Source organism: Dipteris shenzhenensis, chromosome 1, assembly GCF_047967505.1.
Source record: "Dipteris shenzhenensis isolate YYH24624 ecotype China chromosome 1, Dip_SZ_1.0, whole genome shotgun sequence".
NCBI classification, from domain to species: Eukaryota; Viridiplantae; Streptophyta; class Polypodiopsida; order Gleicheniales; family Dipteridaceae; genus Dipteris; species Dipteris shenzhenensis.
The window spans coordinates 49,691,387-49,699,412 of record NC_141596.1 but is presented as its reverse complement, the minus strand read 5'-3'; positions in this window follow the sequence as shown (position 1 = coordinate 49,699,412).

The following is an 8,026-nucleotide window of genomic DNA, read 5'->3' as shown; positions in this document are numbered from 1 at the left end:
TCGGGTTGTTGGTTTATTTCTGAGTTCAAGCCACCAAGTTAATGTTTTTCTAGCATATACCTCAAAGCCCTAACATGGTACCACATAGCCATATGTGAGATCAAGGTACTAGAAGAGTAGGATCCAAAGAAATCCCTTGTGTTTAGCCTACAGTAGCATAGTGGGGCCATAAAGTAGACATTGGTATTTAAACGGCCCAGTACCACCATTGGGGAAAGTCATGGTTAAAGCCATGTTTGCCTTCCATGAGGCATTAGTAGTCATGGTTAGCCACTTTTGCCTCACGTTGACATTAGTACCAAAAGACTTAGTACCACCACTAGTATTGAAACAGCCCACTACCACCATTGGGGAAAGTCATCATTCGATCATGTTTGCCTTCCATGTGGCAATACTGGTCGTGGTTAGTCACTTTTGCCTACCACGGGCAAAGTCATGGTTAAGCCCTATTTGCCTAGCATGTGGCAATACTAGTTAATGGCTAGCATGGTTAAATGCATGCATTCATTCATGAAAATTACATTAATTACATATGCATGTGGAGGCCCTCGTGTGAATCACAGTTTGATGAGATTATTTTGCTTTACTTGTAATATTTTCCAAGTCATAGTGCATGTGCCTTCCTTGAAGGCTCGAGTCTTGCTTCATGATGGCGGCCTCCTGGTTCATGTCCACATATCAGGGAGCCAAGTTGATGCTCTGTTGGGCTTGAATTGTCCCTTTGTAGATTTTCATGCATGTAGTTTGGTAGCCACCTGTTACGGAAATTATATTTTCTTATATATCTTGCTTTGGATATTATTATTTTAGTCAAGTGTGACTATGGCAAAGTACTCCATAGGAGCGCACCGGACACGGCGGGGGTCCTAGTGGATACTTTGTGTGGTTAGTTGGGGATGCCTGACTAGCTTGTGTTTTGCCATGCTAGATGATCGGTATTGTGGGTGATTCCATGTTAATACTGATGTCGCTAGTGTTATTGGTGTTGTGCTTGATTATTGTGCTTTGAGCGCGGTTATGTTGGGATCGGTTGATTCGGTGATTCGTTCAATCGATTGTTAATAACTAATGTAATTGGCGGCTTAAGTACAGGTGATGGAACTCATAGCGAGAATTAGAGTTAGTGCGAGGGTACCGATCGAGGTGTCGCACTGTGGACATAATTCATTTTGGGCCCTAAGATGGCTATGTAAAGCAAAATCCCTCATTTTTGGATGAGAGGGATAATTTTGGCTCCTTGGTGCTTTTATGAAATATCATAAATACTCTAGATGAGAAAGCGTGAGCCACTCATCTAGGGGGGGAGATTGTACCCATTCGGCTGTCGCTTTCATGGTGTGATTGTGTTTCTTCTTCTCCAATTGATTAAGGTGGTGAATTTGTGTGAAAAGAATTACCTTCTGGTTTCAGTGGTATCAGAGCTTTGGTACGCTCTAAGGTTTGGAGAGGGGAAGCTCTCTCTTGAATTGCGCAGAGAGAATTCAAGGAATCAAGGACGTGGAAAAAGTGACATGTTTGAAAAAGTACACAGCTCGTGAGGAACGAGAGTTCTCTGCGGATGTAATAGCCTTGGGCCATAAACTCTATGCACGGCGGAATTACCTCAACGCCTCGCGGTGTTACTTTGACTGCCCTTTAGAGACCTTGGAGGTCTCTCTCTCCTTCTGCGTGACTCTGTTCAGGACTTGCAGTCTCCCGCAGTATTTTGGTCAGCGCGCCCGCTTTCGGCTCAATTATCCAGGTCTGCGCCAACACTGCCTTCATTAAGAACTTAGTGCAATGAGTGCTTTGTGTAGCCAGCCATCGCGATTCGTGGCTTTGTGTAGCCAGCCATCGCGATTCGTGCGTCGCCTCTCGTGCAGACCTACAATCAAGGGCACGTACCCACAGTCCTTCGCCCGCGCGCAGATCCGGAGCAGTCCCCAAACATCAAGGCAGTCTCTCGCCTTCTGCCATCGCGAACAGCCGATGCGGAATTGTGCATTCAGAGTTAGGCTATTAATAAAAGCTTTGTACTGTCCAAAGCTTTGCATAATCGCGGTAATTGCGAGCACAGAGTGACAGTCCCTCAGCTGCAGATTCTGCACTCCCGAAATCTTCGCGCACCTTAAGCTATGTGGATCTTCGTCGGGTGGTCTCTATCACCGTAGACAGTGATAAACACCACAACGCCGCCAATGGAGAAGGATCTGCCATCACACGACACGCGAGATCATGAAGATTTATGAAAGAAAATCCATTTGAGTGGTATTCTGCAAAAGTATTAAGTCAAAATTTCCTTTGACTTGCTACCAACCAAGGGACCCCAAGATTCAAAGGCCCTCCTTTTAAAAAAAAGAAAAAAAAGAAAAAAAAAGAAAGAGAGCAAGGCAAAATCTGAACAAGCTCGAATCAAGAAGGCGATTGGGACCATAAATCACCGAGCAATTAATTGGAGATCAGTCGAGCGCATAAACGACTACGAGCGACATCATTGGTCACATATCTCCCACTCTAGTCCTTTCCACCTCCGATCAAAGAGCGAGATAAGTGATTTCTTTTGCTTTATATTTCATACACTTAGTATCTTCCGCCATCCATTTCTTACCATACACTTGAATCGCACTTTTTCATCCGTTTACTTCTCATACACTTAGTATCTTTATTCTCCGCTCCGCTTTATTTGTATTTATCACATTATCATGGTGCATCAGCCACAACCACCCATGCTCCAAGAGTAGTTAGATGCACTTTAGGCACAATTGGCTGATGAGCGTGAGCATAGGGAGAGATTGGAAAAGAAAATCAATGGTAAGAAAAGGAAGAGACATTCATCTGATGATGAGTCATTCGACGATGATTCTGACGATGATACTATTATCAGGACAGTTAAAGCCACACTGAAAGCAAAAAATTCGAGGAAGAAGAGTAAGATAAGTAGAAAAGCTTTCTCATTTCAAAATTTTGATGGAAAGAAAGAAGCACACACTGTCTTGTCTTGGATCAGTCAGCTTGTATTGGATCAGAAAGAAGTACGCACTGTCTTGTCTTGGATCAGTCAGCTAGATGATTATTTTTCGAGGGAGAAATTCTCTGAAAAAGATAAGATTAAATGTGCTGCAAATCATTTAGTAGAGAGTGCTGCACTTTGGTGGAACATCACTAAGCACAGTAAAAGGCGACCAAAATCTTGGAAGTCTTTTCAAAAGCTCATCAAGAGAGATTTCCTTCTCTCACATTTCAAAGCAAAAGCTAGACAACAATGGGATACTTTCAGGCAGTTCGATAAGGAAACGATCCCCACATATACTGATAGATTTTGGGAAACATTGATCCAATTACAATCCTTGGAGAAAGTTAATGAGCGAGATCAACGCAGAAAGTATGTGGCAGGTCTAAAATCTAAGTTGAGAGCTGAGATTAACATGTTTCATCCTCGCTCATTGAGCTCAGCAATTTCTCTTGCAATGAATTGTGAAAGGAAGAATGGGATCCCAAAAGAAGGAAAAGATCCGGAACGACATGTACCCTTCCATAAGAAAAAAAGATTTGATAAAAAGCCCTTCTTTAAATCTAAAAATGGTTTTGTACCACAGAAGATAGATTCTTCTTTGAAGCCGAACGGTGGGAATTTTCCAAAGAAAGAAATAAGGTGTTTCAAGTGCAACAAGCTGGGACACATAGCCACTGAGTGTCCTAAAAGAAAGAAGACCCTGACGGTGAAAGTGCACATGATTGAAAGAGGGAGGTAAGTATAATTGTCATGCTCTTCTAAAGATGAAAGTTTTCATTAATGGCAAAGAGGTTGTTATTCTGCATGATGATGGTAGTACACATGATTTCATTTCAGAAAGAACCTTAGCAAAGCTAAACCTAGAGTCTTTCCCATCTAACTATAAGATCAAAGCTGCTTTTACCAAAACACTAGAGAAGTCAAGAACCTTGAAATCTCAATCAAACCCTACAAGGATACATGAGACTTTCTAGTGGCACCCCTACAGGGAGTGGACATCATCTTAGGAATGCCATGGAGGCATCAATACAATCCTAAGATAGATTACGATTCACATCAGATGTGGATTGAGAAGGACAGACAATAAATATGTCTGAAAAGCTCAATGAAATCTGAGGTCAGTCCTTTACTCAACCACACACAAGCCAAAAGAGCAATTAGAAAATGTGAGAAGACATATCTGATTTTGGTGAATACGGTAACGGCTACTCAGCCCAACACTAAGCCTATGCACCAACATTTTCTTTCTCAATTTTCTGATTGTTTCTTAGAGGATTTACCGCCTGGACTACCATGTTCTCGACCTGAAGATCATAGGATAGAAATCCTACCGAGCAATACTCCACCTTGCAAAGCTCCTTATACAGTCAATCACAGCTAGAACAAAAGGAAATTCAAAAGCAAGTGGAGGAACTGATAGAGAGAGGATTGATAAGACCCAGCAGTTCTCCTTATGGAGCACCTGTCTTATTAGTCAAAAACATTGACAGACCTTCTTAGAAAAGCTAAGCATATCTTATGGACTGAGCGTCAAGATAAATCTTTTACAGCTTTGAAAGAAGCTCTCACACAAGCTCCTATGTTGCAACTACCCGATTTCTCTAGACCATTCTTTGTAGTTGTAACCGATGCTAGTGGATATGGAATTGGAGCCGTACTTATGCAAGATGGACATCCAATAGCATATGAGAGCCGAAAATTAAAACCAGCAGAATGTAATTATAGCACATATGATAAAGAATTAATGCTGTTGTGCATGCTTTATGAATGTGGAAACATTATTTGATGGGATCTGAGTTTCTTATCAAAACCGATCAGCAAAGTATCAAGCATTTGTTAACTCAGCCACTTATATCTGATAGGCACATCAAGTGGGCATCATTTATACAGAGTTTTCAGCCCATGATTCAATATCAACTTGGAAAAGAGAATGTAGTTATTGATGCTCTTAGCAGAAAGCCAAGTATTAATCACATCACTGTTGTAGAGACCCAGCCTTTCGAAAGTATGAAGAATTCTTATCAAGTGGACTATTCATGCAATGATGGATACCTCTTTTATCAAAAGAAATTATGCATTACTCGACCCTTTAGACAAATTGTAATGGAGGAAATGCACCAACCACCATATATGGGACATAGGGGAGTGACTGCCACTTTACAAGTGATAGCAAGAGAATTTCATTGGCCTACTATAAGAAAAGATGTGGCTAAGTTTGTAGCCGAATGCATCACTTGTCAGAAGATCAAGAGTTACAACGGCAAGACCCCAGGATTGCTAATGCCTTTGCCTATTCCTACGCAACCTTGGGAACAAATATCCATGGATTTCATAACAGATTTTCCTACTATAGCGAATCAAAATGATATGATTTGGACGATAATAGATCACTTTAGTAAGCAAGCTTATTTCATCCCATGCAAGAAGACTTTAACAGCTCAGCAAGCTGCACATTTATTCATCAAGCATATCTTTGTTCATCATGGCTTACCAAAGATTATAGTGTCTAATCGAGATTCAAAGTTTTACAGTAATTTCTGGACTGCATTATTTCATAATCTAGGCACTAAATTAGACTTCTCATCAGCTTTTCATCCAGAATTGAATGGACAAACTGAAGTTACAAACAGTACTATTCTGGATATGATAAGAGCTTATGCAGGAAGTCAACCAAAGACTTGGGACAAATACATTCATCTCTTACAGTTTGCTTATAATAATACTCCTCATTTAGCAACTAGAAGAGCACCCTTTGAGATTATCTATGGGAAGGTTTTACCTATTCCTATCACATGATTGACCCATAGAGTAGAAGCAGCAGATGCATTTACCCATGACTATCAAAATATTCTCAAAGAAGTTCGAGAAGCGATTGCAATAGCTCAAGAGAAGTACACAAAACAAGCTAATAAGAAACGGAAACACATGCTTTTTAAAGAAGGGGATTATGTACTTCTTCGGACTGAGAAAAGAAGATTGAAGAGTGTTGAGAGATGGCCAGTAATCAAGATGTCACCGCGTTTTTATGAACCATTCAAGTGATTCAGAAAATCAATGATCTAGCTTATAGACTTGAATTACCTGATAATTGGAAAATACATAATGCTTTCCATATCAACCTCTTAAAGCCCTTTAAAGGACCTTTACCTATTCATCCTATCTATGAAGAGGCCCCATTGATTGTTGATGAAGAAGAAATTCTAGAACCCGAATGCATTGTTGATCATCAACAGACCTCGACCCGAAAAGGAAATGTCTATACTAAATACTTGCTCAAATTAAAGAACCACCCAAGAGATGATGCTCAGTGGATGCCTGAGCGGTTCTTTCGAACTTTTTTAGACCTCCTTAGTTCCTATAATCAAACACGCAACTGAGGTCAGTTGCAATCCAAGCAAGAGGGATGTTACGGAAATTATATTTTCTTATATATCTTGCTTTGGATATTATTATTTTAGTCAAGTGTGACTATGGCAAAGTACTCCATAGGAGCGCACCGGATGCGGCGGGGGTCCTAGTGGATACTTTGTGTGGTTAGTTGGGGATGCCTGACTAGCTTGTGTTTTACCATGCTAGATGATCGGTATTGTGGGGGATTCCATGTTAATATTGATGTCGCTAGTGTTATTGGTGTTGTGCTTGATTATTGTGCTTTGAGCACGGTTATGTTGGGATCGGTTGATTCGGTGATTCGTTCAATCGATTGTTAATAACTAATGTAATTGGCAGCTTGAGTACAGGTGATGGAACTCATAGCGAGAATTGGAGTTAGTGCGAGGGTACCGATCGAGGTGTCACACAGTGCATTATATATGGCCATGGGCCAATTTTGTATTTGTTTTATTATTGCAAGTTTGAGCAATATATTTTGTTGTGGACATAATTCATTTTGGGCCCTAAGATGGCTATGTAAAGCAAAATCCCTCATTTTTGGATGAGAGGGATAATTTTGGCTCCTTGGTGCTTTTATGAAATATCATAAATACTCTAGATGAGGAAGCGTGAGCCACTCATCTAGGGGGGGAGATTGTACCCATTCGGTTGTCGCTTTCATGGTGTGATTGTGTTTCTTCTTCTCCAATTGATTAAGGTGGTGAATTTGTGTGAAAAGAATTACCTTCTAGTTTCACCACTCACAGCATGTTGATGGGGAGTAGTCCTCCAGGTCACTCCACCATTAATAGTTTGGGTTTCATACTAGGTTTTGAGGAAAATACATAGGAGTGTAGCAAGCTCTTTGTTCAACTAGCAAGTGATGATCAAATGTTCTTATTATCTTCCTAGCAATGCAATATTTGCAAAGTGATATTTTTTCCATGCTTGCAAGCCAAAAACATCAATTTTCTAATTACTATTATCTTCCTCAAATTTTTGTTCTTCTTCTTGACAAGTTCATGGTCTAGAATCATTTGGTGATAAAATGCTTATCAATATGTCATATTCTCTTTAGAAAACCTTTAACATTTAAAATGTTTGTTGGACCTCTTGCCTTCCCTATGCAAGACAAATTTCCTTCTAAAATTGCAAAAGAGACCACACAAACAAGGTTTTATTTGCATGAGTTCTTTATTTGCATATGCATAGATAAAGAAAAGTAGCACACAATATGATTTCAAAGTAGCAATTAATATACCTTTCAAATCAGAAGAAGCTCACAAGAAAAGCATAAGCTTAGTGAGAGGTCTCACAACATCTCACAAGCTTAGCGCCAAAGCTTGAATTGAGAGGTCTCACAACATCTTCATAGAAGCCAAGTACTTGCATAATCAACAAGGATGGATGCACAAATCCACCTTCTTGCATACAACACCATGAAGAGCTAAGATTTCCAACATGAAGCATCCCTTTACATTGATGTTCTCATTTGCTTACTGGAGTTTTACCCGACCTATACTTATGACTCATTGCTTAGCATTCTTTACTATGAAATTTGTTCTTTTGAGTCACCATTGCAACACCTTGACATGCCCTTGTTCAAGCCTCTAGCTCGATGGAACAATCAAATCTAACTAAGGGCCACATCTTGTAGTTGCC